Source organism: Meles meles, chromosome 2 (genome assembly GCF_922984935.1).
Source record: "Meles meles chromosome 2, mMelMel3.1 paternal haplotype, whole genome shotgun sequence".
Taxonomy (NCBI): domain Eukaryota; kingdom Metazoa; phylum Chordata; class Mammalia; order Carnivora; family Mustelidae; genus Meles; species Meles meles.
The window spans coordinates 60,458,561-60,484,224 of NC_060067.1; positions in this window are offsets into that span (position 1 = coordinate 60,458,561).

Sequence of the window (25,664 nt, forward strand, 5' to 3'; positions counted from 1 at the left end):
ATAGAAAGTGATACCAAGGATAAGCAGGGGACCACTGCAGTTCTTTCAATTCTTTCATACTCTTGTCACCTCCGACCTGATGCATTTTCTCAGTTGGAGCTCATTTATCTAGACCATTGAGAGGCTGGGCAATCAGACTCTTCCTCAATATTTTCCCAAATTTATCATTTATGGTGGTGTCTTTCAAGCATTTGACACAACTCACAGTAAGAAATATATTTTACACGGAGGCCCAACATATAGACATAAGCATGTGTGTGCATGCAAAATAAAAATTTCAAAAAACCTTAATTATCCTTGTCTATGTAATGCCCTCTCATGTTTTATTCTATTCTGGTCTCTCATTAAAAAAATCTAGTTGCTGGGCACCTGGATGGTTCAGTCAGTTTAAGCGTCTGCCTTGGGCTCAGGTCATGATCTCAAGGTCCTGGGATTGAGCCCCAGGTTGGTGGTGGGGGGAGGGGGATGTGCATATCTGCTCAAGAGGGAACTTGCTTTTCCATCTCCCTCTGGGCTCCTTCTCTCTCTGTCTCTCTCTCAATAAAAAATCTAGTTGCAACTTAATATGTTGATTTCACAATCTGCTAATGGATCCCAACCTGTAGTTTGAAGAATACTGGTTTATAGTTGTTAATGTTATGTACAGAATCCTTTGGGGACTGGCTCTTGCTATTTTGAGCTAAACTTTCAGAACTAAAACAAAGTTTTGATACTGCACTTTTAAGCCTTGGCATCAGGAAAGACCAATTTCTATGTTATGAATTAATAAAAAAATTGTTTAGGATCTTTGTTCACTATTGATTACCCTCTGTGCTATTAGATGCCACTTATTCAGAAGAGTGAAGTCTCAGTTACATTTCCAGAATTTCATCTTGTCACATACTCATCATTGGTGTTGGAATTTGATGAGGTTCAGCAAATAACATCTTTCTTCTCTGAGCAAACTGTAAACTGATTGAGAAATGGAAGCGAAAATCAGGGAAGATATCTGCATGCCATCTTCATTTCTCATAGAGTGGTTGAGAACACAGCTCGGTGCCAAATGAGCTTGCGAACGTGACTTCTCTGAGTGAAACTTACTCTCTTAGGCGTGGGCAGCACAGGCAACCCCAAGCCTTGACTGTTCCCCCCAACCAGGTTCTTGCACCAGTAAAATCTGATATATATGTGTGTGTATATAAATATATATATCAGATTTATATATATTATATTATATTGTATTATATATTTATATATAATATATTAATATTATTATATATTATTATATATTTATATATATTAAATGATATAAATAATATCATTTAAATATATATATTTATATATAATACTTACATATTATATATAAATGTATATATATATACATATTATATACAAATTATATATAATACTTACATATTATATAAAATATATATATTTAAATGATATATATGTATCTTTAAATATTTTATTTATTTATTTGACAGATAGCAAGAGAGGGAACACAAGCAGGGGGAGTGGCAGAGGGAGAAGCAGACTTCCCACAGGGCAGGGAGCCCTATGTGGAGCTCCATCCCAGGACCCTGGTATCATGATCTGAGCTGAAGGCAGCCACTTAATGGCTGAACCCAGGCACCCCCCAAAATCCATTATTTTTTATTGTCCGAATTAACCAACCTAAGAGTTCTTCCACCACTGGGTTTCCTTTGTGTGAGACGATAAAAATATTTTTCACGTAAGCAAGTAGAATTGAGGTTTTCTGTTACTTCTAGCCCAAAATATCATAATAGGACATATTTACTTAGGTCTGAGAAGCCAGTGTGGGCAACTTTTGGGTATTAATTACTGTTTTCTTGAATGGGAAATAAAGGGACATTTTTCTTCATTAACCCAGTATAATGTAGGCCTGCCTCTATGAGTTCTGAGTGATTTACTCACTGCCTTATTTAAAAAATATATATGTATTTATAATTAGGGGCCATAGAAGAGAGAAGGTAATCTCCCTTGATCTTTGGACAAGAATTCCCCTAAAACCACTATGAGGATAATTGTCTTAGAAAATACCTTCTACTGAGGGCATCTTGGTTCTTTCCACAGTTTGACTATTGTGGCCATTGCTGCTATGAACATTGGGGTACAGATGGCCCTTCTTTTCATTACATCTGTATCTTTGGGATAAATACCCAGTAGTGCAATTGCTGGTTCATAGTGAAGTAAGTCAAGCAGAGAACCAATTATCAAATGGTTTCACTTACTGTGGAACATAAGGAAAAACACAGAGGACATTAGGAGAAGGGAAGGAAAAGTGAATTAGGGGAAATCAGAGGGGGAGATGAACCATGAGTGACTGTGGACTCCGAGAAAAAAAAACTGAGGGTTTTAGACGTGGGGGGGGTGGGGTGATGAGTGAACCTGGTTGTGGGTATTAAGGAGGGCACGTATTGCATGGAGCACTAGGTGTTGTACATAAATAATGATTCTTGGAACACTGCATCAAAAATGAATGATGTATTTAATGGTGACTAACATAACACAATAAAAAAAAAAGAAAATACCTTCTTTTAACTCTCACCACCTATATTGGAGCTTCACAACTTCCTTTTCTCTTCATGGACAAATTTCAAAAGAGTTTTCTTCTTTTGCTTTCTTCATCTCTTCATCTCTTTTACTTTTCAACTCATTTATCAAGCGAGTGTCATCAATATTTTTCAGATTTTGAGGCTCTTTCAAAGTCTCATGTTTAACTGCTCCCTGCCTTTAGGTACAATTATCAGGCCCTTCTTTGTCATCTCTTGTTTCTGCTCCACCATGCCAGCCTGCTCTTCCATTTACCTCTTGGGCCATTCCTTCCCATTTTCTTTTATAGTTCCTTCTTTCCTGCTGGATGTTAACTGGTGGTGATCCCTTGTCCTTTCTCATCCCATTTAATCCATTCTTCCTTGGTAATCACCTCTAATTCCTGAAATTCTATAGGCTGATGACTCTTAAGTCTACATCTGTGAACAAGAACTCAATAAATTTTCATTAAATCAAGAGAATAAATGAAATAATCTCTTCTAAGTCAAGAATCACACATTAAGGTACCTGGATTTTCACTTTGATGTCTCATAGGAACTTAAATACAACATGTCTCAACATTTTTTCCTTTCCATCTCCTGCTCTTATGCCCATACTCTATGGCTTAGTCAGTTAATTTGCATACAGCTAGGAATTTCCTGAACTCTTCCCCTCACCTTTCATTTACTCCTTTACTACCCTATGTCAAACTCTAGCTCTTAAATATCAACCAAGTTTTCTCCCCCTTACAAGATCAGTTGCCACTCTCCTACTTCAGAGTCTTATCATCTCTTGCCTTGAATATACCAATGACTTCTCAACTGAGCTCCAAGCCTCTAATATTGTCCCTTTGATTTTCCCACAGTCAAGGTATTAATTTGCACACAGTATTATGTCAATATAGTATAAGTTCTTTTTTTTATTTTTTTAAAGATTTTTAAAAATTTTATTTATTTGTTAGAGAGAGAGAGAGTAAGCGAGCACAGGCAGACAGAGTGGTAGGCAGAGGCAGAGGGAGAAGTAGGCTCCCTGCCGAGCAAGGAGCCTGATATGGGACTCCATCCCATGACGCTGGGATCATGACCCGAGCCGAAGACAGTCACCCAACCACCTGAGCCACCCAGGCATCCTAGTATACTATAAGTTCTATACATAGAATGAAAATACTCTTAATATGAATCTAGAAAATTTCTTTTTAGGTCTATTCATAGGAAGTTAAAATGTTTTTATTGTAAAAAGAATCTTCTTTTATTATATCTTATAATTTTTTATTGTGTATATATAAGGAAAACTATTTTAAAATACATATTTGTAAGGGTGCCTGGGTGGCTTAGTGGGTTAAAGCCTCTGCCTTCAGCTCAGGTCACGATCTCAGCATCCTGGGATCGAGCCCCACATGGGGCTCTCTGCTCAGCAGGGAGCCTGCTTCCTCCTCTCTCTCTCTCTGGCTGCCTCTCTGCCTACTTGTGATCTCTGTCAAATAAATAAATAAAAATAAAATCTTTTAAAAAATACATATTTGTAGTCACGTTACTGAACTATCTGATTAGCTCAAAAGTTTTTCATTCATTTTTTTACAATTTTAATTTTTTAAAGAACATCTTTTTGAAGTGTAGTTGATGTACAATGTTTTATTAATTCAGGTGTATCACATAGTGATTTGACAATTTTATACATTGCTCAGTGCTCACCTGGTAAGTAGTCTCCATCTGTCACCACACAACATTATTACAATATTATTGACTATATTCCTTATGCTATACTTTCTATCTTCATGACTTGCTTATAACTGAAAGTTTATAACTTTTAACAAAATATTTATTTATTTATTTTAAAGAGAGAATGAGAGAGAGAGAGAGAGAGAGCAAGGGGGGTGGGGGTAGAGGTGATGAAGTTCTAGAACCAAGGTGAGGTTCGGAGGGCTGAGGTCTGGAGCAGATGACCAAGAAAGAATTCTTGAGACATCTTTGATGCAAAATGGTGGTTTATTAAAGCACAGGGACAGGACCCATGGGCAGAAAGAGCTGCTTCCCCGTTATCCTGAGGAGTGGCTGATTATATACACAGGAGTTGGGTAGGTGAGAACGAAGGGGTGATGTTAGTCTCTAAGGAATTTTGGAAGCAAGGTCTCCAGGACCTTGAGGGGCCTTGTTGGGAGAAAGGTTATCTATTACTAGTAGTAAAAATCTTCTTGTGAGACCCTTTAGATGTCTATCAGTGGGCCATATGCTTGGGAATGATTCTCAACACTATCTTGGAGATCTAGAGATAAAGTTTCACATTTCTCCTATCAAGTGTCCTTGTTAGTGAGATTTGGGTTTAGAAGAAATTTAACTTTATTTAGAGCTTGAGGAACTGAGTTATTTGTCTCTGGAAATAGTGCTATTGTTAAGATAGCTTCTTTGTTGTAGATCTCTAGGACATTGGTAAACCAAGGGAGACTCTGGTCTTGCAGGATTGTGATCTCTGCAAGTTGACTATTTGTTTCTCGTTTATGGCAGTCAGGGGTGCCTGAGGAATGTCACACATATTACCGAGGGGAGCGGGTGGAGAGGGGGTGCAAGGTGCCAGCTTTTGCTTTGTCCTCAGCCAGCCTCCTGCTCCCTCATCAGAGGAAGAGGGAGAGATAATCTCCAGCAGCTATCCCACTGAGCATGAAGTCCAATTCAGGGCTCATTCTCAGGACCTGAGCTGAAATCAAGAGTCAAATGCTTAATGAACTGAGCCACCCAACTGTCCCAGAAGTTTATACCTTTTAATTCCATTTGCCTATTTTGCCCATTCCTGACCCCATTCAATATTTTTTGTGCATGTTTTCTAAGTGTACAGCGATATACTCTCCAAATAAATAAAGCTTTTCGCTTTTAAGACACTTGTAAAGCATACAAGACCTGTCTAAGTCTTTTTTCTTTATTTTGTCTTACTGTATTATCCAGAAATTACGCAAGTGTGGTGACCAGAAAGCAAGCTGACAGTGTCCTTGCAGTTGTAGGGCCAGGACAGAGACCAGCCCTACTCACCATGGTTCAGCCCTAAAACACTGCCATAACCTCAGCTTGCAGAAGCATGCAAACCACAGAGTAGGGAGAGGGCCTAGAAAAGGAGGTTTGCCCTTAAGCTAATTGATCTGCCACAATGTAGTGTAACAGGGCTGAATGAGAAAACTTATTTACAGGTAGTTTGTTATGTTGATTGTTCTATTGAATTGTATTTGCAATGATCAAAGTGACTCCCTTCTGATTGTATTGTGCTTGAATCATATAAAAGAGCTGTAAACCTATAAGCAGCATTGGCTGCCACCTTCCACCTACCTACCTTCGGGATCCCATCCTTTGTGTCTCTTTTCTTTCTCATTCCCACCCCAGAACTTGGGTTTCTCAGTTCAGTCAAGGCTGGTTCTTTGGAATACAAGAATAGTGAGTTATGTACAGGGCACCTTGTTTTTCTTGTCTTATCTTTGACTTTCATACAAATTTATCTCATATGCTACACTTAGGGATCCTTCTGTCAATTAATTTCAAGATCAATATCCTTTGTCATATTAAAAAATAGTCTTCACTTTTACTAAGATTCAAAATAAACAAGAAGAGATTTTGAATTTTTTACATTGTTTAAGAATTTGTTAAAATGAATACAGAGTTGCATTCTGTAATTCATTGATGTGATGAGTTATATTAATAACATCCTGTTAGGAATAATGTGTGGATCTCAATAATATTATGGCAGTGAGTCTGAGGAACTAGGGATACCTGAGTCCTATCTCAAGTTCCTGTTACTCCTCCTAATGAAGTTCCTGAAGAGGAAATATGCACAAGGAATAACTACAAATAAGATCATAATCTAATTTAAAGAATTCTGGAAAGCAAGGCTGGGCCACATAGAACACCAGTGTTTCTTAAGCTAGGTAGGATTCAGACAAAAGTAGGCAAAGACAACTATTACTTCTATTTCAGTATACCCAAACCCAACCCAAGTCTCAGATCTTTACACTCTGGTTCCTTGAAAAAAATTAAATAAAATAGAGAGGATGGCTGGTCTTGGAGAAAATCCCAAGTTAGCTCACAACATCAGCTATATGGATATAAAGGAATAAGATAGAAGTCAAATATGAAAGATTCCCAAATATTAAGACAGCTTTATTTTTAGACTCAGTTGGTTAAGAATCTGCCATGGGCTCAGGTCATGATCCCAGGGTCCTGGTATTGAGCCCCACATCAGTCTCCCTGTTCTGGGGGGAGCCTGCTTCTCCAGCTGCCTGCCACTCCCCCTGCTTGTGCTTACTCTCTCTCTCTGTCAAATAAATAAATAAAAATCTTTAAAAAAAAAAAAGACAGACTTCCTTTCTAGAATAAACCCATTAACAAATCCTTTGGTTCTCCCCGAATACATCCATGGTCTGATATAGTCTCACCACCTCCACTTCTATTTCATGGTCCTGACCACCATGAACTGCTGGATTATAAAAACAGCCTCCAAAGTTTTCAGAGTTTGCTTTTCCCTAAAATACATTCTCCGTGTTTGAGAGTGATTCTTTTATATTAAAACATAAAGCAGAATATACCACTTCTCTCTTCAAAACTCTCTCATGGCCCATATCTCACTTGCAGCAAAACCCAGAAGTCCTACCAATGGTTTACAAGTCCCTGCCTAAGCTGTTTCCTGCTGCCATTACATCCCTGATTTCTCCTCCTACTGTTCTCTCCTGGAACTCCACAGCCACATCAAGTCTCTTGATGTGCCTCAAACCTTTCAGGCACACTTTACCACCAATCATTCTTGTCCCATTTTGGGGAGGTTCCTCACATACATGTGCTGATCAGTACGTGGTGAGATACTACAGGTGGACCTTTTGAAGATCCTCAGACTTTTCTCTCTGAATGGCTCTGTTCTCTCTCTGGTACACTTTCTTAAAAAGTCTAGCTTCCTTGGTCTCCCCAGATTCTCAGTTCCATCTTCTCAAATCAGGAAATACGCTGGGCTTGGTCTGTGCTGCTCCTCCCTGCACTCCAGCCTGGAAAACCTCTCTAGGCAGCATGCTTGCTTTGTTTGTTTCTTGCCCCTGTCTGTCATTCACTTGATATCTGATGACTTGGAAACTATTGTTTTATATGTTTTATCCAGATTTTACAGTTGTTTTAAATGGAAGGGTAAATCTTGTTCCTGTTACTCCATCTTTGCATGAAACAGAACTTCTTAGCTCTTCTTAATTCCCTTTCCTACCTTAGTTTTCCTTTATGGCACTTAGTAACATCTGACACAGTCTTTATGTTATTTATTTATTTATTCATTGTCTGTTTTTCTCCACATTAGGATGTAATGCTACAAGAGATCTTTCACTGATGTATCTTTGAGCTTGAGAAGGAGCTAGCACATTGTAAGTACTCAATAGTTATTTATTAAACAAATGAATGCAAAAAGTGGCAGCATCAGGAAGAATTTTGCAGGACCATTGGCCTGTGGTTCTACTTCTACAAGAAATCCTCAATGTCAGCAGGGCCTGTGTGGGCTGGACACTCTGTTAGTTGCAAGAGTCTATCACCTCCTCAGTCAACACCCCTCTTTGTGGAACACTTTCTCATTCCTCTTGCCCTCTACCTTAAAGGGCTTTGTTTACACAACACTCCTTAACTGGATCACAAGACTGAGAAGCATGGGTGGAGGGTTTTAAGTTTCTTTTTAAAATATAATCATTTTACAACCAAGCATGTATGTGTTTCTTCTCTACACCAAGCACTAAGCAGCTGCTACTTAATCCTCATCTCTTTCTTTTTATAAAATATGAATGTTAAAGGTCTTTTTAGCTCATAAGGGTAGAAGTTCAGGTGGGAATGAATCCAAGGGAAACTTTGGACTCCCTCAGCAGGGGTGGGTCAGCTAAATAACAGGGCCTTTTCCCACAGACTTCCCCTTGTCACAGCTCGGTGCAAGGATTTCCCATCTGTCAGCTGGTCTGGTCAGCAGTTACTCACTTTAGGAACCTAAGTTAAGTGTGCGCATGTGTAAACATGTGTGTGTGTTCCCTGGAATGCATGGAAGTCTGGGAGACATTTTTCTCGATTTTAATTTCTATCTGTGTTTCATTTGGTCTGAGGGCTTTTGCATAGAGTCTTTTTCCTCTCATGTCTTATTGGCTCCTTGCCATTCTTTAGGTCTCAGTTCAAATAGTTTTTTTTTCTTTTTTTATAGAGAACTATTCTTCCTAAACCAATGAAGAAGGTTTCTTTAGTTACCATTATCCCATTTAATCTCTTCATCGAAATTACAGCATTTTGTAATCATCCAGTTATTTTAAAATTACTTTACTTGATCATAGTTTCTTTCTCTGATGTGACATCTGCAGGGAGAAGAACTTTGCCTGTCTTGTTCACTTCCTTTTACCCTGTGCCTGACACATAGTAGGTATTTAGAAAATAAGTATTGAGTGAATGAATGAATGAATTCATTAGGAGAACAAGGGAAAAGAATACTAATGAGAGTGCAGAATTTATGTGGAATTTCATATTTATGCCTAGGGTAGGAGCTGTAAGGGTAAAAAGGAGATTTAGGGCCATATTAAGAGGGCATTGTATATCCTGCTGTGGTAACAATTGGACTTTATCCTGAAGGTGATGTGGGTCTATGGAAGGGCTTAAGCAAGGGAAAACAAGGTCACGTTTATATTTTTAAATGATCAGTCTAGCTCTGGGGTGGTGAAAAGGTTAGAATAAAACATGCTGTAAATTGGCCAATTTGGTTACTACCGGAATAATCTGAAGGAGAGATGATGAAATCCCCAAGTAAGGAATATTTGCAAGATTTGAGGTCTGACCAAAAAAAAAAATTATTTTGGTTGAAAGTGGGAAATGAGGAAACTGGAATGTAAAGGAACAGAAACAGAACAGCCAGAAATGAAAGTGGGCCAAACAGAGCAAAGAAACATTGATATAAAATGAATCTGGATTGGACCTCAGTGAAAATGATGGAAAAACAACAACAACAACAAAACCTTTGAAGAGCCTTTCCCCCACAAAAACAGTAAGAACATTGGCAAAATTGCCAGAATTAACTCTCTCAAAACGGTGGAAATTAACCAAAGGCTCGAAGCAATCTGTGGAGCATCATTTATTCAAGAAAAAATAGCTAAATCTTCATATAAAAAGTTGGTATGAACAGTGGAGTTTTAATTTTCTCCATTCTCATCCATTTATTTCTAGCTCTATGGTAACCTTGAACCAATAGCCTGTAATCACAGTGAAAACTAGCAGCCTGCCATCCACTAGAGGGAGCAGAGCAGGGTTGGAACTCTTTGAAAGCTCTATTTTCAGAGAATTATATTATTTGATCTGCCATATGGATTCCTGGAAGAGCCCATTTTCAGTACTGTTCTTATTTAACTTATTCAGAGCTCACCTACTGTGAAAAATCTTTTCCTTGGGGGCACCTGTTGAATACCATGAAGGACAATTGCTTAAGATCATGGCTGCCCAAGATAGTGGATAACAACTGGGCCAAATAATAGGCTACCCAAAATTCTTAAAAGGAAAAGTTCAAAGATGATAGTTCCTTCATGGCCTTGAAGAGCTTTAACATATTCATGAGAATCTAGAAACCTATGTATATGCTTTGGCCTCTGTGAATGCTCAAGAAAGACCCAAGAAGGCTTTCAGTTCTCATTTGTGACTGACTTTGAGGCTCTTCTCAGGAAGAACTAAAGGCTAAAGCAGAGTTATTAAAGACCTTAAATCCCTAACTGAGTGTTGATGGAATGGTCAGCATGCACACAGAACACTTTTACAAAGACTGTAAGACTTACTGACTCTAGAAATTTAAAGAAATCTCTGTTTGTTATTAGTTGACTACTAAGCTAGCAAAGCAGAGACAACAGTATTGACACATATCAAAGAATGCAGAACTTACTGAATTATTTCAGTAAAGTAACTAAACCATCAAGAACATTAATAATAAATAGCAGCAACAACAAAACCTGGTTGGAGAGTGGGGAAAGAATTTGATTTCCAGAATTACCATATAGTTTTAAATGTTCAGCTTTGGCAAAAATTTATGAGATATGCAAAGAAAGAAGGAAGTATGGTCTTTATACAGGAATAAATGAAGTCACTAGAAACTGAGGAAGTGTAGATGTTAGATTTATAAGACAAAGACTTTAAATCAACTATTTTACATGTGTTCAAAGAGCTAAGGAAAGCATGCCTAAAGAACTAAAAGAAAGTGTAATAATGATGTCTCACTCACTGCATAATATCAATAAAGAGATAAAAATTATAAAAAAGAACCAGATAGAAATTCTGGAGTTGAAAAATGTAATAACCAAAATGAAGAATTCACTGTAGGCTACCAACATGTGAGTAGGCAAGCAGAAAAAAAACTAGCAAGCCTGAATGTAAGTAATTGAAATTATTTCATCTGAGGAAAAGAAAGAAAAACAGAATGAAGAAAAATGAACAGAGACTGAGAGACCTGTGGGACATCATCAAGAATACCAACATACACAATAATAGGAATCTGTAAAGGTGGGGGTGGGTGGGGGTTGGGCAACAGGAAAAGAGAGGTAGAAAATGTATTTGAAGAAATAATAGTTGAAAACTTCCAATATAATGAAAAACTATGTGTAATGAGCTTACTGAACTCCAAAGAGGCTAAATTTGAAGAGATACAAACTTTTATACATTACCGTCAAAGAAATTCTTAAAAGCAGCAAGAGAGCAGTGATCACTCACGTACTAAGGACCCTTAATAAGTCATGTACTAAGGACCATTAATTAAGATTAACTGTTGATTTCCCATCAGAAATCATGGAGTCCAGAAGGCAGTGGAATACCATATTCAAGGTGCTGAAAGAAGATAATATCAACCAAGAATTCTTTATTTCACACAACTATACTTCAAAAGGTGAAATTTAAACATTACAAGATAAACAAAACTTGAGAAAAATTTTTACTAGCTGATCTGATTTTAAAAATACTAAAGGGATCATTCAGGCTGAAATAAATGAAAGGACACCTGAGAGTAACTTGAATCTGCACAAGAAATACAGAAAATCAGTAAAGGTAACTACATAGGTAAATATAAAACAGTATAAATGTATTTTTTGTTTGTAACTTTTTTCCCTCTTGCCTGACTTAAAAGACAGCTACTTACAGCAATAATTACAAATTTGTATTGATGGACATACAATGTAAGAAGATATTTTGTATGAAATAACAACACAAAGGAGGGAAGAGGGAATGGCATTATATAGGAGCAGAGTTTTATTCACTATAGAAATTAAGTTGGTATTAATCTGTGCTAGGTTGCTATAAATTAAAATATATATTGTAATTCCCTGATAACCACTAAGAAAATGGATGAAAAAAATAGTGAAAGAAACAAGAAAATTAAAAACACCTCTTTAATACAAATGAATGTCATGATTTAAGGGTAGAAAAAGAAAAAAAAAGATATCAGACATACAGAAAACAAATAGCAAAATAGCAGACATAAATCCTACCTTATAAGTGATTACACTAAATACAGATGTATTAAACACTTCAATTAAAAGGCAGAGATGAGCAGAATAGATTTTTAAAAAATCATCCAACCATATGCTGTCTATAAAAGACACACTTACAAACTATAGAAAGACCTCAGATGTCCATAGACAGATGAATGGATAAAGAAGATGTAGTGTATATATACAATGGAATATTATTCAGCCATTAAAAAAGATGAAGTCATACTATTTGTAGTGATGTGAATGGAACTGGAGGGTATTATGCTAAGTGAAATAAGTCAGTCAGAGAAAAGCAATTATCATATGGTTTCACTCGTATGTGGAATTTAAGAAAAAAAACAGGACCATAGAAGAAGGGAGAAGAAAATAAAAGAAGACAAAAATCAGAGAGGGAAACAAACGATAAGAGACTCTTAACTATAGAGAACAAACTGAGGGTTGCTGGAGTGTAGGGGGTGAGGGAGTGGGGTGACTGGGTGATGGGCATTAAGGAGGACATGATGTAATGAGCACTGGGTGTTATATGCAATTGATGAATAAATTAACTCTATATCTGAAACTAGTGATATACTGTATGTTAATTAATTGAATTTAAATGAAATAATATAAAAAGGAGACACACTTAAATTCAACAAACAGGTTGAAAGTAAAAGAAATGAGAAATTCATAACATGCAAACAGTAACCAAAAGTGAGCTGAGTGGCTCTACTAATGCCGGATAAAATAACTAAAGTAAAACAAAAAAACAAAAAACTGTTACAGGAGACAAATAAGGGTATTATATATAGGTGAAATGGTCAATTTACCAAAAAGATACAACTATAAAGACATAATTAAAGTAAACCTAACTTTAGAGCTCCATACATGCCTCACTTTGAATAATAAATGGAACAACTAGGAAGCAGATCAACAAGGAAATGGAAGGTTTCACCAACATTATAAATCAACTAGACCTAAAAGATATCTACAGAACATTCTATCCAACAACAGCAGAATAAAAATAAAATTCAAGTATGGAATTGGGTAGAAGAGGTATAAAAAGTATAAAAAGGTAAGATTGTGAATAATAAGAGAACACAAACTACAAACCCAGGGTGTGCTTAAGGGCATATGAAAAAGACAAAGTGGATTTACATGTTTGTGTCTCAGACCTTAGAGACACTCGGCTGAGATTTCTGACATGAATCTTTTTCATCAGTACCTAACTCCTACTCAGTCACTCAAAGTCATTATCTCTCCTTCCCCTTCACAGGTAAACCTTGGGTTTAATACATTGTATTGTCATCTCTGGATTTGCCACGAGATGAGCTGGCCAAAGTGCTGAGAATTTGGAAGATGGAAGACAAATTGTTTAGAGATAGCGGAGATGAAAGAAGGTAATAGGTCATAGCAGAGATATATGAGGCTATATGTCATTCTGAAAAGGATGACTCTTGACAGTCAAGGAAGAGTGCCTTTGCAGAAATGTGGCTTCTATTTAAACATAGTTTCTCGCACTTCAACACAGGAGTACAACACTGTCCATTACTGTAGGTTCCTGGTGCAATGATTACATGCTCTGCTTTGGCTGGAGCACCAATGGAGCCAATCCTGCCACTTAATGTGTGTAATATTGCACAGCTCAACCAGTTTAAACCTTAGCATTTTTATTTGCAAGATGGTAATGACAACAGTATCTATCTCATAGGGCCATTATGAAACTCAAATGAAATAACATTAAGTCTTTAGCTCAGTGCTTTCTGAGTCCTGAACTTGGTAGATTAAGTATTTTTCAAAGGGTCCAAATATCATTAGCCTGGAGTCCAGAGTGCTGTCCAGGGAAACATCACTCTTTTAATTTAGGTAAATTATTTTCTGGAAAGCTATTGCACCAGATCAAGCTATATTAAAAAAGAAATTCCAACAGCTCCCCACGGTCTTACTCTTCTCTGGTAATGTAGTCCATGGAGCTGAGGCATGAAATAGTTAAGCAGGAAATATCCTGACCTGCTCCACTTAGGGTGAGTGTTTATTAATATTACACAGGAAATAACAAGTCACCCTGCTTCTAGCCAATGGAGCAAATCCATTTGTACATTGGAACTCCCCCTCTTCCACCTAACCTTTTTGTAAAAGTTGTCAAATATAGAAATAGCCTTTTATTGCTAGAGCAAAGAAGCTTAGAGAAAAGCACAAGCTGAAGCTGAAAATGATGACCTTGACTCAGGAAAGGAAGTGGCATTCACAAGGGAGGAGAGTTGTGGGGCCCTAAGAGGATTATTATAGCCTGCAAGAAGACAAGTACCCAGAGCAGACCAGAACAGGGGATCTTTCCTTACTCTTTGCAGCTCAGGACTTCTACTCAAGGAAAAATTAGAAGCTGTTTTTGTGTGACTATAAGCTTAGGTTATCACTCAAGAAAATACAGTTATTTTTCTTTTCAGAGTATGAGATCAGTGTTTTTGAATGAACCCTGTTGTTGTAAGGTGCTGAGTTAATCACCCACACTTGCCCATACACAGGTATTACTCTGTAGAGATGCCTGAACTCTGTGAGCTGAACTGTCTATTGCAGTTAGGGTTCTGGTGCCCAGAGTGACCCAAATAGGGTGGAAAGTGGGTTTCAGAATGCTTCTTTAGCCAGTTCATTCATTTCTGGTTAGTAATAGCAGAGAACTCATTCCCCGGTACACTCCCTGCTTCCTCCATTGTAAAGTGAGAAACTTGGATAGATGACTTTTTAAGGTACCCCTGTTTCTAGGAGCCTCTGGTTGTATCACAGTGCATAAATCCCCAACCCCCACCTGTAGTGAATCTGAGTAACAAGACTGTCCTGAGGGAAGGGAACGCTAACAGTTTCCTAGTGGCCTCACACAGCCCAGCCTCGGAGAGAAGGAGTAAGGAACAAAAGATAGCAGGAGCAAAATCTCTGATGATATATTAGGTGAGGGTTACTGACCATGGCCCACACTTTCAGCAGGGTTAGAACCTGGACCATGGCCCACACTTTCAGCAGGGTTAGAACCTGCTAGATGTATTTTACCAGCCACTACACATAAATGTGAGAAGGAGCCTCCTTTTGGGAACTTTTCCAAAGTCTAATAAAGCCGCACTTTGCTCCCTCTGACCTTGGCCCAGGAACAGGTAAGTCCCACAATTTCTACCACCTTATAAACACTGAGATGGGCTATAAGAAAGGACTATAGAGGCTCTATTTTGAGGCTTAGATCAGCAAGTAGGCAGAAAAATGTCAAAACCACTAATTTAATTTTTTGGTGGCTTTAATGGGAGTACATAGGAAAAAAAATTCTGCCTCACTCTGCAAATAGTACTTCAGTTCCTTCATCTACAGTACCCCAAAGGTAAGAAATGGCCGGATGAATATGCAGTGCTACGTGGAAATGAGGAAAAGAAAGTATAGGTGAACTTGGGTTAGGAACATCTTGGCCTTTCTTTTTCTCTCTCTTTCCCCCCCTTGTCTCCCCTTGCCTTCCCTTGCCTCCCCTCCCCTCTCCTCTTCTTTCCTTCCTTCCCATTCCCTCCTTCCCTTCCTTTCCCTCCCCTCTTCCCTCTCCCTCATCTCCCCTCACCTCTCCTTCCCTCCCCAACCCTTCCCTTCCCTCTCCACCTCTCTCCTTCCCCTCCCTTCCACTCCCCTTCTCTTCTCTTCCTTTCCTTTCTTTGTCAAACATAACTTGAGTATTTACTATATGCCATGGCACTACATCAGGAATTAGAAATAGAGATATTAAAAATATATCTTGATATTGATTTATTAAAATAATTGTGCTAAGCAGTGTACAGTGTTTAGTTTAGCAAACAATGTACAACATGGTAGATAAATGGGGAAAGTAACACAGAAATAGACAAAGCCACAATTCACTTTGTTAGGACAATGGTCAATAATTGACCAATGTGTTGACAACTGAATGGGTGAAGGCGACTTGGAGATTTCCAGGTGGAGGTATAGGGAAAGGCATTCTGGGTGTGCAATGGTATGAAAACAAAAACAGGGTAGTGGGGAGCAGTGTAGCATTTGGTGTCATTGGATCACAGGGCCTGGAGGAGGGATGTGGAGAGTGCTGGAAGATGAGGCTGGTCAGGTCAGTTGCTGTCAGATCCTGTAAGGTCTTGCCAATGAAGTTCTTCAAAATTATTTCTGGCTTAGGAGGCCATGGAGATAACTTCAGTAGGGTGGGTGGGACAGGGGCCCTAGTTGGCTCTGCATTTTATAGAGATCATTCCAGTGACAGTGGTGGGTAGAAGCTAAGAGGCCAGTTGGAGAGCTGCTGAAATGGGCTGAGGTGGGAGTGGAGCCGGCTTTCCATGCCCACAGGCAGAGAGGTGGGGGCTGACTAAGTGTTGGGAAAAGCCGCATGGAATTACCCTGGTGTTGGGACATCTCTAACAGTGAGAGACTTTTCAAGCTACTCCTCATAGAGGAGAAGCAAAGTGATAGCTTCTTATACATCTTAGACAAATCTCAACATAGTAGATGCCCTGAAGGTTCTGGAAAGTTTTAAATTCCTTAGATGCCCTGAAGGTTCTGGAAAGTTTTAAATTCCTTTGTATAGCAACCTGATGAATAACAAGGATCTCTTTGCTGGTGTGAATGAAGTTGTTGTAGCAACAATAGCAGACAGCATGAAACCAAACTGATGTTTTCTCCACGGTGTAGGGGGCTGGTGGTGAGAAGAGGAAGGAGAGAAAGTCTCCATGTCTGAGCTGACCTCTGTAGCCAGCTGTGCTCAGGCCTCGGTGTCCCCATGGGTGTTGGGATCAGTGCAGTAGGCGGTAGTCCAGGCTAACCTACTGAAGTGGCTGTGGGCTCTGGGTGTTAACTCCTTCTCTCCAGGACTGCTGTCTAGCAAGAGAGGCTTGTAACAGGTGATCTCATAGACTTTCTCTGGATTTCCTACTATCTGGCACCTTGGGTCTAGTTGGGTCTATTAAAGGTTTGTTGAATAAACACATAAATGAATGGAAGGATTGCGTTGAAAGTGTAAAATGCCTGCATCACAGAGCCCTGGGGCTGTCTCCCTGGTGGCAGTGTCTTAGAGTCTGATTTCAGGGTGAGGTTCCTCTCTTGGGGTGATAGAGAGGGAAGGGGTGGGTGCATTCTGTCCTGAACTGTGGAAAACGACCACACTGAAATCTGAGCCTCTCTGCCGGGTACAGATTTGTTCCCAGGGGTTGGCCTGCACAGTTGGCCATGGACACCTGGGATGCTGTGCAGGTTGTATATTTTCCTGCAACATTTGGTAGAACGTTTCAGGCTGGGCTGTGGGGAGGAGAGGAGGATTATCCAAACCAGATGTTTGAAGGCCATCTCTCTGACACAAGTGAGTAATTAGTTTTAAGTGATTATCCATGTGACCAGTCTGGGGGCACTCACCCCTTGGGGCTGGGGAAGCGGCTTTGGCTGGCCACCCTCTGATTGGAAAAGAAGCGAGAGTTGAGGAGGGCTGTCTGCAGGTGTGTACCTGTATGGGGAGATTATTTCAGGAAAAAGCTGCACGAATCAGGTATAAATGGCAGGGCAGGGAGGGCACATCCGTCCAGAGTGTAGAGCCAGTATGGCTGGCTGAGCAGTCACAAGATACTTCTGTGTGTGCGGAACAGCACAGGGTTATGGGAAAGCCACTCGCATGGGCCCAGGAGTATCCTGTAGGAACTGACCACTGAGAGTCATCCCGATGCTGAATGTGCCAGCTAAGGGTGGGGCTTCATGGCTGTGATGACCAGCTGCCCTGCCATCCTCCCTGCCCTGTGTGGCTTCCACAACCTTGGTTCTATGTAAGCCTCAAGCTGTGTGCAAGACTCCAGGCGGAGGAGGGGACACCCTGTATGGACTGACATGAGCCTCCTGTGGGAAGAGGGGTTCAGCATAACCACTGTATTGAATCCCAGAAAAAAGAGACACGTTTCTTGTGGGTATGTGTGCATGACCCTCATGAGATTTGTACCTGCAACAAAAATGAATACGAGGAAGTGACAGAATTGCTGCCACTGTAAGTTCCCATTGGGGTGCCATGTGGACACGGAAGCGGGAGGGATAGTGCCACCCCCCACCCCCACCATGGTGGGGAGGCAGGAGCAGTTTCACAGACAACACAAGATCAAGATCCAAAGAGCTTGAGTTCTGCTTTTAACAACAGACCAATAAAATCTGCTCTTTCACATTGATTTTACACTCCAAAAGGTTTCAGAGAGGAGGGCTCAAACCTGCAGTGGCTCCTTTGGCTTTCACGGAGGGACCCAGGGGGCATTTGGCCATTCGTCTCCACTCCCTGTGTCCTCTCTGGCCCACACTTCTACAGATTCCTGTTCTCCTCGTGATCCTGGGAGGAAGCATAAGATGTTTTTCTTGAGACAGACAGCTCACTGAAGGGGAGAGCTGTCCTCCTTGGGCCTATGGGGGTTTGGTTGCTGTCCCTCCATCTGCACCCGAAATGCAGGGTGCAGGGAGTGGGTGGGCAGAGGAGGAGCTGGACCTTTCTTCCTCCACCCCACAGGAGCAAGACTGCTGTTTGCCAACACTGTCCCCTTTGTCTCTTCACCAAGACCAAAGGCATTCTGTAAGGAACACTGTGCTTAATTCTTAACACAACTTAGCCTTTTCATCCTTCCAACAACCTCATGCTGAAGACACAGTTACTATTCAAATCTAACAAGTAAGGAAACTGACGCACAGAAGGTTTTTTTTTTTTTTAAAGATATTAGTTATTTATTTATTTGACAGAGAGAGAGATCACAAGTAGGCAGAGAGAGAGGAGGAAGCAGGCTCCCTGCGGAGCAGAGAACCCGATGCTGGGCTCGATCCTAGGACCCTGAGATCATGACCTGAGCCGAAGGCAGCGGCTTAATCCACTGAGCCACCCAGGCGCCCCTAGGCACAGAAGGTTTAATGGTACACTTTTATAGCTCTTATTTGACACCAGGCCATTTTAGGCACGTTAGGTGGGTCATATATTTAATCCTAGTGAGAACTCTGGGAAGTTAAGAATTACCCAATGCTTGGAAACAAGACAAAAGTTGGATTTCATATCTCTTGAGATCATATTGAACATTGTCTAGCAAGCCCACTGTATCAGGCAGAATATCGGCTCCCTGAAGGTGTCCACATTCTAATCCCTGCCTGGATCCTGTGAATTTATGATGTCATGTGGTAAAAAGGACTTTGCAGATGTAATTAAGGTTATAGAGTTTCAGATAGGGATATTCTACTGGATTGTCTGGGAAGGCATGACCTAATCACTGGAGCCTTTAATAAAAGCAGAGACTGCTCTCCAGCTGTTGTCAGTTTGAGAGATACAGCAGAAAAGGAATTGGAGACATCTGAGGGACTTGACCTGTGTTGCTAGAGAGGGCCACATGGAAAGCAGCAGAAGGACCATAGCCCCTGGCTGACAGCTAGCAAGGAAGTGGGCCTCCGTCCTACTTTCTACCTAATGGAGCTTGGAAGTGGAATCTCCCCACAGCTCCCCAGTAGGAGCCCAGCTGCCTGGCGCCTTGAGTTTGGCCTTGGAAACCTGGAACAGAGAAACCAGTTGAGCTCAGCCAGACTTACAGACTTATAGAACCATGAGATAATAAGTGTGTTATTTTATTTTTTAATCTTTTAATTTTTATTTTCACATTTTTTTATTTTTTAAGATTTTATTTATTTATCTGAGAGAGACAGAGAGCAAACAAGCAGGGGGAGGGGCAAAGGGAGAAGCAGACTCCCCACTGAGCAGAGAGCCTGATGCGGGCCTTGATCCCAGGACTCTGGGATCACAACCCCAACCGAAGGCAGATGCTTAACCCACTGAGTCACCAGGAGCCCTTGTATTGTTTGAGGTCACTAAGTTTGTGGTAATTAGTTTCAGCACCCATAGGAAGCTAACAATGCCACCCAAGATTTTTTGAGGGTGCTGCTATCCACTATAACATTAAGCTATGATGGAAATGCTCTATTCTACCCTTTCCCACACAGCAGTCCCTAGCTATATCTGGCTATTGGGCACTTAAAATGTGGCTACTGAGATACTGAATTTTAAATTTTATTTATTTTTAATTAAGTTTGAATTTAAGTAGCCATATGAGCTTAGTGGCTACCATATTTGATGGTGTGGCTCTAGGTCATCTCACTTACGTTTCTTGTTACTTAGGGTCCACACTCTTCAAATCAGCTGTCAATGTGTAGGTTTTGTTTGGTAGAGATGTATAATAGACAAGATAACTCCAAAGATTATGGATTTATTGCCTATAGGATATTAGCCAGCTTTACAGCTAATCTAATGGTCTTATTCTGATATAATTTCTTCAGTGTCTATAAAATCTCAATCCCTCAAATGTTCTTTGAATCATTTTTACAACCTGTTGGTGCCCAACTTTATAATGAGTTAGAAAAAGCTTTGAAGCTGTGCACCCTATGTTTGTGTTACTTTTTTTTATCTTCTTGAAAATGATGCTGTTATTAGATACTGTATTATCCTCATTTTACAGTGGTGAAATTGAGACACAAAGGTGTAGGTAATTTGCTCAAGGTGTCCTAGCTAATGAGAATTACAGCCAGAATAATGCCAGAGGACACACTCTTAATTAGTACAAGAAACCATCTTGGTTTATTTGAACATTGATCCGAAAACACTACATCAGAGCCTCTTGAAACTTGCTTAGGGGAGCCCTGAGAACAATGAATATTGATAAGGCAGAGAGGTGCCCAGCTGTGTGGGGTAGCAGGAAGCCCCAGGGGCTGGCAGACATGCATATGAAAACCATGCCAAGGAAGGACTGAGGCTACTTCCTGGTGGCCATTTTTCTTGATTCCTAGGGTTGTTATTTTTGCTTGTGTTTTTTGAGGAAACTGTATAGAGAAGATGCCAGAACTCTCTCAGAAAGTGACTTAGCTAGTTTCCCATTTCAGATATGTCTAGTAAGGTAGTCCACTTGCAGAGTCACACCCATCAACTGTTGTGAAAAAATTCCCTCCCCCACTGTGATAACGTCATAGTAAATATGAGTTTTACTTCTCTGGGAGGTGGTGGATCTCTGTAAGGGCTACAAGATCTGTTGCTGTAGGCCTGTGGCAGGAGGTTCCACCTATAGCAAAGGGGAAATTCTCCTCTCCCCACACTTGACCTGGTGTTGGGTTTCCCCAAAACTACCAAAACTGCTTTCAATCCAGGATTTCTGGGTGGCATTTGAGATGTCTGTCTCTTCCACTTGGAGTTCCCAATTAATTATTCCTTTGAATAATGAAACTGACTTCACCTCAAGAAAAGAATGGATTTGTGAAGAATATGGACTTATGCCCATTTTTGTAAAGATTTAAAAAATGGAAAATCTTTTATCATAAACAAATGGTAACAATGATTCTAGCTACTACTTTGGAGCTTATACTATGCGAGAAGCATGTAATTGTCATTTTATATACATTATCTCATTTATTCCAACCCAATACCCAAGAAATTAACTCATTTTTGCCCCATTCAATAGATGATGGAACAGACTGGTAGAGGCTAGCATGATGACAGAGGCAGGATGAGCCTCTGTATCTGGATGACCCAAAACCTGTGTTATTCTGAGTATTAGAAAACACAAGATAAAGCTTAATATCTTCCATTCTTGTGTCTCTAATATCTAACACCTAGTCTGAATTTATTGGTGCTTCATAAATATTTGCTGGACAAGTGAGTGCTTGGTGATTAAAAAAGAAAAAGCTATACAACAATTCTTTCTTTTGTTATTCCACAAATATCTATTGGGTACCTGCTGTGTGCTAGATGTTGGCTATGTGCTATGGTGTAAGGAACAAGGGATACAAAATGAAAAAAAGATACCTTCATGGGAATGCAAAATGGTACCACCATTTCAGAGGACCATTTAGTTCAAAACTAAACATACTCTTACTGTATAATGCAGTAATCATGCTCTTTATTATTTACCCAAAAGTGTTGAAAACTTATGTCCACACAAAAACCTGCACACAGTATTTAGAGCAGCTTGATTTCTGGTCGTCCAAACCTGGAAGAACCAAGATATCCTTCAGTAGGTGAATGGATAAATAAACTTGAGTACATCCAGACAGTGGTGTATTATTTAACATGAAAAAGATATAAGCTACCCAGCCATCAAAAGACATGGAGGAAACCTAAATGGATATTACTAAGTGAAAGAAGCCAGTCTGTATGACTCCAGTTACCTGACTTTTTGGAAAAGACAAAACTATGGAATTAATAAGAGAAAATTAACAGTTGTCAGGGGTTGGGGGAGGGAAGTATGGACAGATGGAGCACGAAGCTTTTTAGGGCAGAGGAATTTCTCTGCATGATAGTGGTTTAATGGTGGATACATGTCATTGTACAAACCTATAGAATGTATATCAAACACCAAGAGTGAACCCTAAGGTAAACTGTGAACTTTGGGTGATTACAATTGTTAGTGTAGATTTATCAGTGGTAACACAGGTACTGTTCTGGTGGGGATGTTAGTAATGGAAAATGCATGTGTAGGGTCAGAAGGGCATACGGGAAATCTCTGTACCTTTCTTTCAATTTAGTTGTAAATCAAAAACTGCTCTAAAAAAATGAAATATTAAGAAAAAAAACAGGCACCTGAAGAGTTCATGGTCTGACGGTCGGGCTAGGGTTTGAGAGCTTATCATTTCTACTTGTCAATGATGAGAGATCTTCTCAATGATACTAACTGTGATACCATTGCCTGTGGAATGCTGAACAGGACAATTTTCAGTGGATTAATGCAATGAAGTGCTCTTTGTCCACTAAATTTTATTTAATGGTTTATAATACCTTGAGTATGTTCTTGGCTTGTGACTTTTGGGGATTGCAGACTTTTTTTTTTTTTTTTAATACTGTCTGCCTCTAGTGGAGTTTTAAAGGTTTTTTGTTCAAGAGGAAAGTTTTCAGAACTACCTAAAGAGATGTGGCATTTTATCTGCAGGTCAGAAGCCATATCATGGAATCCAAGGAATTCTAGGAAGTTGGTGTGTCCTTTATCACAAGAGCAGGCTGAAGCACAACCAAAGACAGTGGGCAACACATTGGTTTGGCTATCAGAGGAACTTGGGATAGAAACTTGGCTCTGCCACTGATTAAATAGTGAGCTTTGAGAAGTTACTTGCTTTTTTCGAGTGTCAACTTTCTTATCTGTGAAATGCACTCCTTTCAGGGTTACTGCAATGACAATATAGGGAAAAAAACATGGCACAGCTTTGGCTCTGTGGAAGCATTCCATCAGTGGTAACAATGGTGATTGTTACTTCTATTACCACTTCACTCTTCATCCCCAATCTCAGAGTTGACACTGTGATGTTAATGTGCCCATGAGTAGTTAGGGATCTTGTCAAAATGCACTGTCTGATTCAGTAGGTCTGGAGCAGGGACCATCGGACTGCATTTCTAGCCAGTTCCCAGGGGGATGCCAGAAATATCCAGGCTCCAGTGAATCTTCAGGAATTAAAGTGATAAAGTGTCACCTTACCTGTGGTGCAAGTTTCTCCATTTTCTTTTCCTTTGCTGGAGGAGATAAAATTATGATTCTTGGGATGGAAACCAGAATTAAAATATCGTGATTTCATTGTTTTCTCTAAGTTAAAAATAACACCAGACATTGATGGGCCAATATTCTGTCAGTTTTGCCAGGCTAAATCTTTGGCATTTCGCTGCTAGAAAGAAACCTTTTGAGGTTGTGTGTTGTGTGGAGTATCAAAACATCAGTTTCTCCTTATGCCTCTTGTGGGCCAACTCCCAACAACCTCTTACTGTCTTGAGGCTGGTGGTTTCTGACAGATGCCTATCAGACCAACTCATTTTGGTCTGGTGGGCTACCTGGATGATATCCAGTATCTTCCTTTCTTTCTTTTTTAAAAAATATTTTATTTATTGATGTGATAGAGAGAGATAGAGAGCACAAGACGGGGGAATGGCAGAGGGAGAGTGTGAAGCAGGCTTCCTGCTCAGTGGGGACCCTGGGATCATGACCTGAGTCCAAAGCAGAAGCTTAACTGAGTGACACAGTTGCCCTGATACCCATTTTCAATCTAAATATGCCATTTTATTTTTGGAAAAAGTGCTTTTCAGAGGATAATGAAAATTATAATGGGAAATCATGACTGACAAGGGAAAAAACATTTTGAGTAATTTTTGTCATAATTGAAGTAACTTTGAAAACTTGGACATTGTAGAATTGCCACACATCCTCTCCACCAAAAGCAGGTGAAGAAAAGAGTATTTTCTACAAAGCAAAAGTCTGAGCTACTCTCCCCTTCCTAGCTCATAGTGATGACGGTGAGCTTCATGGCAGTCAAGCTTACTGCCCCCCAGAAACATGTTTTATTCACCTCCTGGTGAGCAATTAGAAGTTTTATGGCTTAAGCTGGGAGCAGGGTAGAGTCGGGCCTGGGGAGTTGGCCATGGTTATTTAATCATAACTTTGGTTTTGGTTTTTACATTGATGAAAAATATGCACTACCTCCTCTGTTCCAGAACAAATTGATCAATAACTTAGGTTCCAAATAGACACTGCAGATTTTTTGTTCTCTCCTGTTTCATATTGGGGAAAGCTACCAAATGGTTTTTCCTTTTAGAATATTGGGTTACTTTATCATTACAACTTGACTGAGGGGCTGGTTCTCTTATAGTGGTCAAGGACCTTTCATGATGCTGGAGTGTGTGTGTTTATTTGTTAGGTGTGCACCTGTGACAGCCCCATGGTACTCTACTGGGTTCCTAGGGTTGACACCACATTTCAGTGATGTCACTTTTTATGTGGAGACTCATCTTTTAGAACAAAGTATCATGCATAGAGTTGCTTGTCTCCACAGCAAGATGAGTGGTGTGATCCAGGTCTTTGGAACCAAATGGAACTGAGTTTGAATCCAAGGTGTACTGCTGCTGTGTTGCACATGAGCGGGCTCGGGTGAAGCAAGGGAGGCTCCTAGGATGTAGATTTAAGGTGTTACTCACACTCCAGTGGCAGCCCTGCATTTGCATATGCTTGAGAGTAAGAGCTTCCTTAAGTGTTGTACTTAGGTGCCTCTCTTTCCTTACCCTTGTGTGGCCCTGGTGTATGACCATGGATGAGTACTCACTTTTTTGAGATGCTCCCTCATCTATAAAATGATGGTAATAAGAAACTATCTCATGGGATTGCCATCCTAAATAAAAGCATGTTGATTAACTTCTTGACATGGTGCCTGGAACTAAGAAAGACCAATAAATGGTAGTTATGTTTAGTTTTGATTCACCCATTAATTGAGTATCTTGACTACACCCCCTTTTAGGATAGCTGGCCTTAATCCCCTTGTCCTTTGGAGGCAAACAAAAATCCAGGACTATTTAGAAAAGTCTTCACTTAGGACATTGTTTCTTTTGAGTTTTTCTTTAGGAAATAACCTGTTTTAAATCTCTTTTTACATAATTCAGTTCTCACAGATGAAGTATAAAGTGTTGCACCAGCAAAACGAGGAACTGAAATTTGAATGTATCTAGTTACATGCAGGGCAGAGCTGGGGGCTCCCCTGAGAGCAAGCACTTCATTCTGGGGAGACGGAATGTCTCACCCACAGAGTGAAGTACCCAGTGATTTGGGCTGAATGCCTAAAGTGGCTGCGTGCCGCCTGGTCCAGGGTGGGGCCATGAGGCTCCCATCTTGGTGCT